The sequence below is a fragment of the Arachis ipaensis genome, chromosome B8, assembly GCF_059453495.1.
Source record: "Arachis ipaensis isolate K30076 ecotype BB chromosome B8, ASM5945349v1, whole genome shotgun sequence".
In the NCBI taxonomy this organism is placed as follows: domain Eukaryota; kingdom Viridiplantae; phylum Streptophyta; class Magnoliopsida; order Fabales; family Fabaceae; genus Arachis; species Arachis ipaensis.
The window spans coordinates 91,100,880-91,114,200 of record NC_142443.1 but is presented as its reverse complement, the minus strand read 5'-3'; the positions used below and the strand labels follow the sequence as shown (position 1 = coordinate 91,114,200).

The following is a 13,321-nucleotide window of genomic DNA, read 5'->3' as shown; positions in this document are numbered from 1 at the left end:
GGGATTGAGAGTCACTCCTAAAACTAAGAGAAATCCTAAATCATAATCTTAAGAGAGAGGAGAGAACCCCTCTCTCTAAAAACTACATCTACTCCTAAAATTGTGAATATGAGAGCCTCCTCATGAATGGATGCATTCCCCCACTTTATAGCCTCTAATCTGTGTTTTCTGGGCCGCAAACTGGGTCAGAAACAGCCCAGAATTCGCTGGTTGTGAATTCAAACACGCTGATTTTCGTCACTGCGACGCGGTCGCATGGGTCACGCGGTGGCGTCGCCTAGCGTCAGGGTAACTATTTCATATTATATATCAAATCAAAGCCCTGAACGTTAGCTTTCCAACGCAACTGGAACCGCGTCGTTTGGAGCTTTGTAGCTAAAGTTATAGCCGTTTGAGTGCGAAGAGGTCAGGCTGGACAACTTAGCAATTTCTCCAACTTCTTGTATTCCTTCCACTTTTGCATGCTTCCTTTCTATCCTCTGAGCCATTCCTACCCTGTAATCTCTGAAATCACTTAACACACATATCAAGGCATCTAATGGTAATAAGAGAGGATTAATAATAAGCAAATATAAGATCAAAGAAGCATGTTTTAAATCATAGCACAAAACCAGGAAAGAAAATGTAAAACATGCAAATAGTATGAATAAGTGGGTAAAGAGTTGATAAAAACCACTCAATTGAGTACAAGATAAACCATAAAATAGTGGTTTATCAATGACTTACTACAGTATATTGATCGGAGATAGCAGACCATGGAAAACAACAGTAATGCCACTCTAAATGGTCTGAACGCTACTTTGCAAGCTCTTGTCTCCCAGATAGGATCAATGAATAACTCTAATGCCAGGGCATCTTGGCCAGTTTCACTGACCTTTTCTTTACTGTTTTTAGGTTAGTTTCATGCATTTCTGTAGGAAATAAGCTAGTTTTGGGTAGACATTCACTTATGCCTTGATTCAAGCATATATTGTGCATTTTACATAATTTCATGAGGATTTTGCATAAGTTTAGTGACAAATATTATGTTGCATTACTCATGACTTGGACTAGAGCTTTGATGCACTTTATTGCTTGATTTCAGGACCAAAAAGGAAGCAAGAAAAGGGGAGGTAACTTGCAAGGTTAATGAGAAAAGTGATTGCCAATAACACTCTCAAAAAATCCATCAATGCCCACGTTAGAGAGTCATGTTAACTAAGTTAACGTGAACTCTAACGTGGAGAAGAGAAGTTGAGCCAACGTTAGTGACACTTAACATTGTCACTAACGTTGGCAATTACTCATAAGTGGCCACGTTAGAAGCCACGTTAACCTAGTTAACGTGGCCTCTAACGTTAAGGGGGGAAGAGAAGCCAACGTTAGTAACACTCAACATTGTCACTAACGTTGGCCTATGGTGCAAAGTACCACGTTAACTCCCACGTTAACTTGGTTAACATGGGAACTAACGTAAAGGATGAAGAGTTGTCAACAACGTTAGTGACACTCAACATTGTCACTAACGTTGAAGCAACCACACAACCCCCAAGAGTCACGTTAACTTCCACGTTAACTTGGTTAACGTGGAAGCTAACGATGAGGAATGAAGGATGAGCCAACGTTAGTGACACTCAACATTGTCACTAACGTTGGGATAGCTAAAGATGGACACGTTAGAAGCCACGTTAACCTAGTTAACGTGGACTCTAACGTGAGACCCAGGGGCACATTGGAACGTTAGTGACAATGTTAAATGTCACTAACGTTCTCGCAAGTTGGCAAGGGCCACGTTAGAAGCCACGTTAACCTAGTTAACGTAAGCTTTAACGTGAAACAAGAAGGGGCACACTGGAACGTTAGTGACAATGTTGAGTGTCACTAACGTTCTCGAAGGATTAACAAGGCAACGTTAAAAGCCACGTTAACCTAGTTAACGTGGGTTTTAACGTGAGGTAAAGGGCTGCATTGGAACGTTAGTGACAATGTTAAGTGTCACTAACGTTCCCGAACTTATACTTTCACTAAATGATTAACACCCCTTACGCCCTGAGCTGAAGTGTCTGCCCACTTAGCACTTTCTCTCTGCAAGTAAAGCCAAGCCCAAATAAAGAAAAGAACTGCTTCAAACTCAAGATCCAAAGGCCCAAGACTTAAAGAGTAAACTAGAAGCTGAGAAGAGTAGTATATATAGGAGTAGCTTTGAATTGAGAAAGGAGTTCTGGAGGTTGGGAAATAGAGAACTACTCTCTGTATATTTTACTTTTCTTTACAATTTCTAGTTTTATGATGTATTCTCCATCTTTGTTTTCATTTTCAAGAGCTATGAACAACTAAACCCCTTTCATTGGGTTAAGGAGCTCAGTTGTAATTTGATGGATCAATACTAATTTTCATTATTCTTCTTCTATCTTTCCTCTTGATTTTACTTGAAAGCTTTTGATCTTCATCCAATTGAGTAGTTATCTTGGAAGAGAAGCTATTCAAACTTTTATCTCTTTTGAACCTTGAAAGAGGAATGAAGAGATCAAGCTAGAAATGCTTTCTCATGCTGGACCAAATTGGGTTTGGATGGGTATGTGACTATAACCCTCTCAATACTTGGTTTGGGAAATGCATGTGGTATAATCAGTGACCATACTTCATCTCTTCTCATGAGCAATTGACCAAGGAATTGGCTATTGATCAAGATTTGAGAGATTAAATTGCAAGAAATTGTAATTCAATCACTTAAGATTGCCAAGGAGATCAATGAGTGCATTGATTGAGGAAGAGATGAAAATGAACTTGATCCGGAGAATTGCAACATCTCCTAAGCCCAATGAACTCCCTATCTCTGATCTTACCCATTTTCTTTAATTTCTGCCATTTTCTTTTATGAGCAAATCCCCCATTCCCATTTACAATTCTGCAATTTATTTTTAGTCATTTACTTCCAGTCCTTTAATTCTAGCATTTACTTTTCTGTTATTTACATTCTCGCCATTTTATTTTCTGCAACTCTCAACCCAAATTCTGGATCCGCTCAACTAGAACATTCTTCTAATTAAAGTTGCTTGATCAATCAATCCCTGTGGGATTCGACCTCACTCTATTGTGAGTTTTTACTTGACGACCACTTCGGTACACTTGCCGAAGGGAGATTTGTTGAGAGACAAGTTTTCCGTGCATCAAGTTTATGGCGCCGTTGCCGGGGATTGATTGTGCATCAACAATGATTAAATTGGAAGATCACTAGATTGAGCATTTTTCTTTTTTGAATTTCATTTTCTGTTTGAGTGATTTACTTTTTGTTTTAGTTAAACTTCTTCCCTTTCCCCTCTACTCTGTTGTTTTTTTTCTTTGTTATTTTCAATTCTGTTTGCTAACCCACTAACTGTTTGATATATTGCATCACCCACAACTAACAGCAATTCTGACACAAATACTATCTGCACCCATTTTCTTTGCTTGTACTTGTTGGTTGTATGACAGGGAGAAGAAGCGGGGCTTCAACTTCCTTTGATTCTGAACCTAAGAGAACCTTCCTTAGACTAAGGAGGGAGGCAAAAGAAAAACGTGTAGTTGGTGCTGAAGAAGAGGAGGAACACTTTGAGGAATACTTTGAACCCAACATAGAAGAAAACATGGAAAATCATCATGAAGAAGAGACTCACAACCATGGCAGAGGAGGTGGAGCAAATCATGCTGGGGAGGATAGAAGAGTTCTGGGCTCTTACATCAATCCAAACCCAGGCAATTATGGAAGTAGCATCCAAAAGCCAACAATTCATGCCAACAACTTTGAACTTAAACCACAGCTCATCACCCTTGTTCAGAACAACTGTTCGTTTGGAGGAGGTGTTCAAGAAGACCCCAATCAACATTTGACCACCTTCCTGAGAATATGTGACACAGTGAAATCTAATGGTGTTCATCCTAACGCCTATAGACTGCTCTTATTTGCTTTCTCACTCAGGGACAAGGCAGCCAAGTGGCTGGAATCCTTCCCAAGGGAGAGCTTGACAACTTGGGAGGATGTGGTGAACAAATTCTTAGCAAGATTCTACCCTCCTCAACGAATCAATAGGCTGAGAGCTGAGGTCCAAACTTTCAGGCAACAAGATGGTGAGACTTTGTATGAAGCATGGGAGAGGTTCAAGGACTTAACGAGGAGGTGTCCACCTGACATGTTCAACGAATGGGTGCAGCTGCACATTTTCTATGAAGGGTTCTCTTATGAGTCAAAGAAGGCCGTAGACCATTCATCTGGAGGATCCTTGAACAAGAAGAAGACCATTGAGGAAGCCATAGATGTTATTGAAACAGTAGCAGAAAACGACTACTTCTATGCTTCCAAAAGAGGGAACACAGGAGGAGTGATGGAGCTAAACAATGTAGATGCTCTGTTGGCCCAAAACAAGCTCATTACCCAGCAGCTGGCTGACCTCACCAAGAAGATGGAGAGGAACCAAGTAGCAGCAATTTCCACTTCATCAACAACACAAGAAGGAGTGAATGAAGAAGCAGAGGGGAGTCAAGAGCAAGCCAACTACATTGGGAATTCACCAAGGAAAAATTATGATCCATACTCCAAGACTTACAACCCTGGATGGAGAAACCACCCAAACTTTGGGTGGGGAAGTGAGCAAGATCAAAACCAAGACCAGAGACGTTACAACTCCAACAACAATGCAGCTCACCAGCAATTCACCCAGAGGACATCTCAACACCCCCACAATGACACGTCTCCAAACACTTATCAAAACCAAAACAGCACATCTGCTCCGAATCACTCATCAATTGATGACAAGCTCTCTAAGATTGAAGCCTTACTTGAAGGAATATGCCAAGAGATTCAAGAAAATAAGGTGTTCAAAGAGAAGGTGCGAGCCAATATTAAGAACCAGGGAGAGACCATTAGGAAGCTTGAATTCCAGGTAGGATATTTAGCTGAGAAGATTCCCAAACCTACTGATAGCTTCCCAAGTGACACGGGGAAAAACCCCAAGGGAGAAGCAAAGAAAGTAAGATGGGAAGATTGCAAAATGGTCACTACAAATGATCAAGAGATTGAAGACAAGCAAAGCAAAATGTGCAAACAACCTGAAAACAACTCAACAAAGGAGAAGGATAGAGATCACAAAGAACCAAAAATCTCACAACAAGAGCTGCTGAAGCTCTATGCACCATTCTCTCAACTACTCAATGGTGCTGTGGGAAAAAGAATATACTCAAGGTTCCTAGACTTGTTTGCATCTCTGCATGTGAACATACCATTCATCAAGGCAATTCAACAAATGCCTGCATTCATCAAGTATATAAAGGAACTTCTTCCCAGGAAAAGCTCACTCAAAGGAGGCCAGACTATAGTGATGAACAAGGAATGTAGTCCCCTTATTCAACCTGAGTTGCCTACAAAAAGAAGAGATCCAGGGAGTTTTTACATCCCTTGTGCCGTAGGTGAAACTATGTTCGATAGAGCACTATGTGATTTGGGAGCCAGCATCAACTTACTGCCCTTATCCCTGGCAAAAAGGTTGCAGATCAATGAGATAATACCCACAGATGTAATCATCAGACTGGCTGACAAAACTCAAAAGCAAGCAATAGGAGTGGTGGAAAATATGTTGCTAAAAGTTGGGAAATACTTTCTCCCAACAGACTTTGTCATCCTGGATATGGAAGAGAGTCACACTCATCCAATCATATTGGGAAGACCATTCCTAGCTACGGCCAGAGCACTTATCGATGTAGAGAAAGGGGAGCTAATATTGAGAATCCATGATGAACGACTCAGCTTCAATGTTTTCAAACTCTCACAAGAAACAGATCAAGAGGACAAGGAACTAAGCACAAATGATAATGAGACACTAAAGGAGGAAACAAGCACTGAAGCACAGCCAGTTCATTCTGAGATCCCCTTAATAGATAAACAAGGAAAACAGCAATTGCCACAGCTCAAGGAAAAGATGGAGGAACCCAAACCTCTAGAGGCAGGTGAAGACAACATCATAACTCCTTGGAGAAAAGAGGTCACCAAGGGGAAAGCAACCTCAAAAGAAACAAAGAAGAAGGTACCAAGGAGATGGAGGAACAAGAAGATCCCTACGGAAGACTTCTCTCCAGGGGATAGAGTTGTCTCAGTCTACTTCCCAGATATTCCCTCTAATCTTCCTACTGTGCCATCTCAATTACCTAAGGTCTTCACTATCAACAGAGTTCTTTCCCTGGAACATGTGGAGATCATTGATCCAACCAATGGATAGAAGTCCACAGCAAGAGAGGAGGACTTTAAGCACTACCAACCACCATGATGAAGGAAAAATGTCAAGCTAGTGACGCTAAAGAAGCGCTTCATGGGAGGCAACCCATGTTTTATATGCTCTCAGATGATAATGAATAAGTCAATCTTTATGATTTCAACCCAAACTTGACAAACACTTGGTGAATTCTTTATCATGCAGTATATAGTGAAGAACAAGTTTGGTGTTCAAAGCAAACCAAGATGCATGCTAGTCTTGGGAGCTTTGAACAAAACTTTTCATCACATTGCTTCAAACTAAGTTTGGTGTCACCCCATGGTGCCACCAAAATGCATATAAGGAACCACCAATAGTTAGTTAGTTAGTTGGAATTCATAAATAAACAATCAAATCCTTTCTTTCATTTTATTCTAGCCGTAGAGTTTAAATTTTTTTTATGATATTAATTTCCTTATTTCAAATCTTTATAGGAAAGGAAAAGAAGCATGAAAAGGGATTGATTGGACAATTAAATGGGGGAGATTTCTCCACTTAATGAAGAGCACTACACACATGTCTCAAGAGGGAACGCATGGGGAAACGCTGCCATGCAACATTAGAGAAAGAAGACCCTTGAAGACCGAACCAATCACTCTCATTAAAGTGATGATCCTTGTCTTTCCTTCATACACAACCCCATCCGTCCATCTAGTAAACATTCATGCAATCCACACCCTTCATTCACTCATGATTTTCTTATATAAGTGAACCTTAGTGCATGCTCACTCCTCACATTCAAATCCCCACTTTCCACACTTCTATTGGCACACTAAACCCTTCATCAGAAATTGCTTTAACCAACCCACTCTTCATCTATCCGAAGCCTCAAACCCCCTCAAACAACAACTCAAGTCATGGCATCATCAAGCTCAAAGAGGCAAAAAAGGAAGGGGCCTATGGAGAGTGCTCCTTTTGATGACAAGAGATTCAAGACTGCCTTTCATGAGCATGAATTTGAGCGGATAAGTGCCAGAAGAATATTGCCAGAATTAATCTTCCAAATCAATGCCAATGAATCACCACAGATTTGGAGAAAAATCGAACAGAGGGGGTGGCAATTGCTCACCAGTCCAGAGGGGAAGATCAATGGAAACCTCATCAAAGAATTCTATGCAAATGCAGTTAGAGAGGATAAGACCAAAGCCCCAACCTTCAAAAGCTATGTGAGAGGAAGGGAGGTGGACTTCAGCCCAAGTGCCATAACAAGAGCTCTTCACTTGAAATCACCTCATTTTGATGAGGAGATTTATCAGGCAAGGATAAGTAGAAGCCCCGATAAGGATGAGCTCTCAGAGATAGCATCAGGTATCTGTGTCATAGCCACTGACTAGGAGAGGTACTCAGATGGGAGACCAAAATTCATAAAAAGGGGAGACCTTCACCCTGAAGCCAAAGGGTGGTTTGAGCTTGTAAGGAGGTCCATCCTACCAGCTGCTAATAATTCGGAGGTTAACATCAATTGAGCCACTATGGTACAATGCTTAGTACAAGGTGGGGAAATCAAAGTGCATGAGCTCATTGCCGAAGGGATTCAAGAGTCAGCTGAGAAAGCTGACTCAGGTGCCAGACTTTGGTACCCCAGCACCATTCTCCGCTTGTGCAACAAGGCCAAGGTAATATTTGAGGACAGCAGCCCGGACTGGGTGAACCCAGGGAGGCCAGTCACACTCGAGCGAATGGTCTATACCACACCGGCTTAGCAACTAAGAAGGCCACATATAGGAAGACAAAGGGCCCAGGAAGAAGCTCATTAAGTGGAATATCATCAGGAAGAATATCAACAGGAAGAGCATCATGACCCAGCCAACTTAAATATGACTCACCTTCTAAGAGCCATCGAAGATTTGGGACAGAGACATATGGAAGGACAAGAGCAAATACTGAACCGGCTGAGCCAACAGGAAGCATGGCAAAAACAACAAATGGAGCAGCAGCAGGAACAATACTCCCAGCTCACTCAAGCCATCAACCAAGTGAATGAGAGGCAAGAGATTCAAGAGAAGCACTTGCAAGAACTCAACCAGCGGCAGATAGCCCAAATGAAAACTTTCAATGAGTTCAGTGTACTCAATGAAGGAAGGCAACTACATAGGGAGGAGTTCTATGTAAACACTCAAGCCGAGTTGAACTACATGACCAGTAATATGCATCAGCTACACTATGCCATCCCTACATATGATGAGGTCCAAAAAGAATTTGTATAACAAGAAGAGAGGAAAGTGAAACAGCAAAAGGAGACACTCAAGAAGAAGATGGAAGATAGTGGTTTCTGGAGGAAGCTGCTTGGAAAAGGCAAGGGAAGTGGAAGTACAAGCACTCAAGAGAGATACAATGAGGACAAACAAGGAGAGGAGCATGGACATCCACATGAATGAAAGGTGGTGGAGTTCTTTTTAGTCCATCGTTTTCTATGCTTTAAATAAGGAAGATCTTGTATGAAATAGAACCTGCTTCCATGTTATGTTTAAACTTTTTAAAATTCTGTCTTTTAAGTTTTTCTTCTGAATAGGTCCATGATTTCTGGTTTAAATATCACTACATCATTCCCTTACTTACTTGTAAGCTTGTCCATTTTAAATCAAATTGAAGAAGAGAATGTTTATGTTTTTAAAAGACCAGGGTAGAGTTCATATTGTGGAAGTGCATTCATGAATCTTTGGGGTAGTCATAAGTTAGCTAAGTTGGTTCAACCACAAGGCTAGGAGGACAACTATCTATCCTGAATACTTTGCTTTGGATACACTCATGAGACTAAGTTAATAACAAGATCCTAAAAAGAGAAAAGGGAAAGAAGAATGGAAGTGAAAAACAAAAGAAAAAGAGTAAGCAATAAGGCTAGGCATCAATGGTTTTAATCTTGAGGCAAGTGTCTGTGGTGCTCCTGTGTGAGGGATCTACTTGGATGAATAAGCTCTCAGGGGTGCTTTATCACTTGGTAACTTGGGTTAACTAACCCGGGATTATCAGCTGAAAATCCACTATCAAGAGTAACCTTCACTACAGAACACTTAGTAACCCAAAGAGGTGCTGGACACCAAGGTCTCAGGAAAAGAAAATAAATAAACTAAATGCCTGTAGTGTGTATGTATGGGGGATAGGCTTGAGGGAGTAAGTCCTTAGGGGTGTCTCAACACCTAGCACCTTGAACCAACTGGTTCGGGAGTGTTGGCTGAAAGCTTATCTTAAAGAGTTGCCCCCTTACAGAGCACTTAGCCTAAATAACACAAACAACCCTTGAAATAACAATAAAAGGATCAATGAATAAAAGTCTCATGGGATATAAACAAAGTAAGTGTTTAGGGACATGATAAAGGTCTGAAAGCCAGTAATGGAATGAACCTAAGTTGCTATGCATGAAACCACCATAAAATCAGTAACATGACTTCCACAAGAATGACTCATTCCTCTGGATATTCCATTCATCATTCTATTGTTATAGTACTTGCTTAGGGACAAGCAAGCTTTAAGTTTGGTGTTGTGATGCCAGGGCATCTTGGCCAGTTTCACTGACCTTTTCTTTACTGTTTTTAGGTTAGTTTCATGCATTTCTGTAGGAAATAAGCTAGTTTTGGGTAGATATTCACTTATGCCTTGATTCAAGCATACATTGTGCATTTTACATAATTTTATGAGGATTTTGCATAAGTTTAGTGACAAATATTATGTTGCATTACTCATGACTTGGACTAGAGATTTGATGCACTTTATTGCTTGATTTCAGGACCAAAAAGGAAGCAAGAAAAGGGGAGGTAACTTGCAAGGTTAGTGAGAAAAGTGATTGCCAATAACACTCTCAAAAAAGCCATCAATGCCCACGTTAGAGAGTCACGTTAACTAAGTTAACGTGAACTCTAACGTGGAGAAGAGAAGTTGAGCCAACGTTAGTGACACTTAACATTGTCACTAACGTTGGCAATTACTCATAAGTGGCCACGTTAGAAGCCACGTTAACCTAGTTAGGTTAACGTGGCCTCTAACGTTAAGGGGGGAAGAGAAGCCAATGTTAGTGACACTCAACATTGTCACTAACGTTGGCCTATGGTGCAAAGTACCACGTTAACTCCCACGTTAACTTGGTTAACATGGGAACTAACGTAAAGGATGAAGAGTTGTCGACAACGTTAGTGACACTCAACATTGTCACTAACGTTGAAGCAACCACACAACCCCCAAGAGTCACGTTAACTTCCACGTTAACTTGGTTAACGTGGAAGCTAACGATGAGGAATGAAGGATGAGCCAACGTTAGTGACACTCAACATTGTCACTAACGTTGGGATGGCTAAATATGGCCACGTTTGAAGCCACATTAACCTAGTTAACGTGGACTCTAACGTGAGACCCAGGGGCACATTGGAACGTTAGTGACAATGTTGAATGTCACTAATGTTCTCGAAAGTTGGCAAGGGCCACGTTAGAAGCCACGTTAACCTAGTTAACGTAAGCTTTAACGTGAAACAAGAAGGGGCACACTGGAACGTTAGTGACAATGTTAAGTGTCACTAACATTCTCGAAGGATTAACAAGGCAACGTTAAAAGCCACGTTAAACTAGTTAACGTGGGTTTTAACGTGAGGCAAAGGGGTGCATTGGAACATTAGTGACAATGTTAAGTGTCACTAACGTTCCCGAACTTATACTTTCACTAAATGATTAACACCCCTTACGCCCTGAGCTGAAGTCTCTGCCCACTTAGCACTTTCTCTCTGCAAGTAAAGCCAAGCCCAAATAAAGAAAAGAACTGCTTCAAACTCAAGATCCAAAGGCCCAAGACTTGAAGAGTAAACTAGAAGCTGAGAAGAGTAGTATATATAGGAGTAGCTTTGAATTGAGAAAGGAGTTCTGGAGGCTGGGAAATAGAGAACTACTCTCTGTATATTTTACTTTTCTTTACAATTTCTAGTTTTATGATGTATTCTCCATCTTTGTTTTCATTTTCAAGAGCTATGAACAACTAAACCCCTTTCATTGGGTTAGAGAGCTCTGTTGTAATTTGATGGATCAATACTAATTTTCATTATTCTTCTTCTATCTTTCCTCTTGATTTTACTTGAAAGCTTTCGATCTTCATCCAATTGAGTAGTTATCTTGGAAGAGAAGCTATTCAAACTTTTATCTCTTTTGAACCTTGAAAGAGGAATGAAGAGATAAAGCTAGAAATGCTTTCTCATGCTGGACCAAATTGGGTTTGGATGGGTATGTGACTATAACCCTCTCAATACTTGGTTTGGGAAATGCATGTGGTATAATCAGTGACCATACTTCATCTCTTCTCATGAGCAATTGACCAAGGAATTGGCTATTGATCAAGGTTTGAGAGATTAAATTGCAAGAAATTGTAATTCAATCACTTAAGATTGCCAAGGAGATCAATGAGTGCATTGATTGAGGAAGAGATGAAAATGAACTTGATCTGGAGAATTGCAACATCTCCTAAGCCCAATGAACTCCCCATCTCTGATCTTACCCATTCTCTTTAATTTCTGCCATTTACTTTTATGAGCAAATCCCCCATTCCCATTTACAATTCTGCAATTTATTTTCAGTCATTTACTTCCAGTCCTTTAATTCTAGCATTTACTTTTCTGTTATTTACATTCTCGCCATTTTATTTTCTGCAACTCTCAACCCAAATTCTGGATCCGCTCAACTAGAACATTCTTCTAATTAAAGTTGCTTGATCAATCAATCCCTGTGGGATTCGACCTCACTCTATTGTGAGTTTTTACTTGACGACAACTTCGGTACACTTGCCGAAGGGAGATTTGTTGAGAGACAAGTTTTCCATGCATCAAACTCCAATAACCAACCTTTGAGCTCCAGTGGGATTCTCTCTCAACCATTACCCAATCCCAAGGGTGGTATCAATGCCATCACCCTGAGGTCCGGAACCACACTGCAGGATAGGAATCAAGAGGAGCCAAACCCACCAAAACACGCCTCACCTGAAGAGGTAGTGGAAGTAGAAGATGTTGAAGAAGAAGAGGACATACAGGATGTGGCTGAAGAAGAAGAAGTGCAACCACAGGAGGAAGCACTAAAAGGCGCAGACACTGAAGAAAACGCCACTCCCATCCCATTTCCACAACTTGCAAGGAAGCCCAGGAAGCAGCTGGAACCTGATCTAAAAATGGTAGAGATATTCAAAAAGGTTGAGGTAACTGTTCCTCTATTTGATGTTATTCAACAGGTACCTAAGTATGCAAAGTTTCTAAAAGATTTATGTATACATAAAGACAAAATTAATGAATTAGAAACTATTCCTTTAGGAAGTTCCTTATCTGCTTTAATGGGAGGTTTACTTGAAAAGTGTAGTGACCTAGGTCCTTGTATAGTTAATTGTACTATTGGTGGTGTGATAATTTCTGAATGCATGTGTGATTTAGGAGCATGTGTGAGTATAATGCCTTTGTCTATATATGATATTTTGAGGCTCCCTCCCTTAAAAAGGTCGGCAGCTCGTTTTGTGTTAGCAGATAAAAGCATTATTACAGTGGTTGGAGTTGCTGAAGATGTCTTAGTGGGCATTAAGGGACTCACGTTTCCCACTGATTTTTATATCCTGGAAATGCTCCAAAATGACTCAGATAAGCCATCATCAATCCTACTCGGAAGGCCATTCTTGATGACCTCAAAGCTTAAATTAGATGCTTTTTCAGGAACATACTCTTTTGAAATAGATGGCCGAGTAGTGATCTTCAATCTGAATGGAGTTATGAAGCATCCTCCAGAGGATCACTCCATCCTCAAGTGTGACATTATAGATGAAACCATGGCTGAAGTTCACCAGGAGGAATTTGAAGAGAAGCACACAGGACAAGGTCCAAGTGTGGGTACATTCTCAAAGGAAAATGACAGTGCCTTACCACTGTTACCAGCTCCAGACAACCCAGAGACTGAACATGATCAGAAGTTAGAATTAAAACCCCTTCCTCCACACCTCAAATATGCTTACCTTGAAGACGGGCAGAAGTTCCCGGTTATCATTGCAAAGGAACTCACTTCTCAACAGGAAGAGCAGCTACTTGGTATACTGAGGAGGCACAAGAAGGCAATTG

General features: G+C 40.8%; 1 non-coding gene across 1 annotated transcript; it reads right to left on the bottom strand.

The window, feature by feature from the left end:
- Positions 1-4,046: 4,046 nt before the first annotated feature.
- On the bottom strand, positions 4,047-4,150 carry LOC148548803 (small nucleolar RNA R71). The gene has a single exon (XR_015897660.1). It is a non-coding gene; the product is annotated as a small nucleolar RNA R71 (small nucleolar RNA).
- Between the last annotated feature and the right edge of the window lie 9,171 nt (positions 4,151-13,321).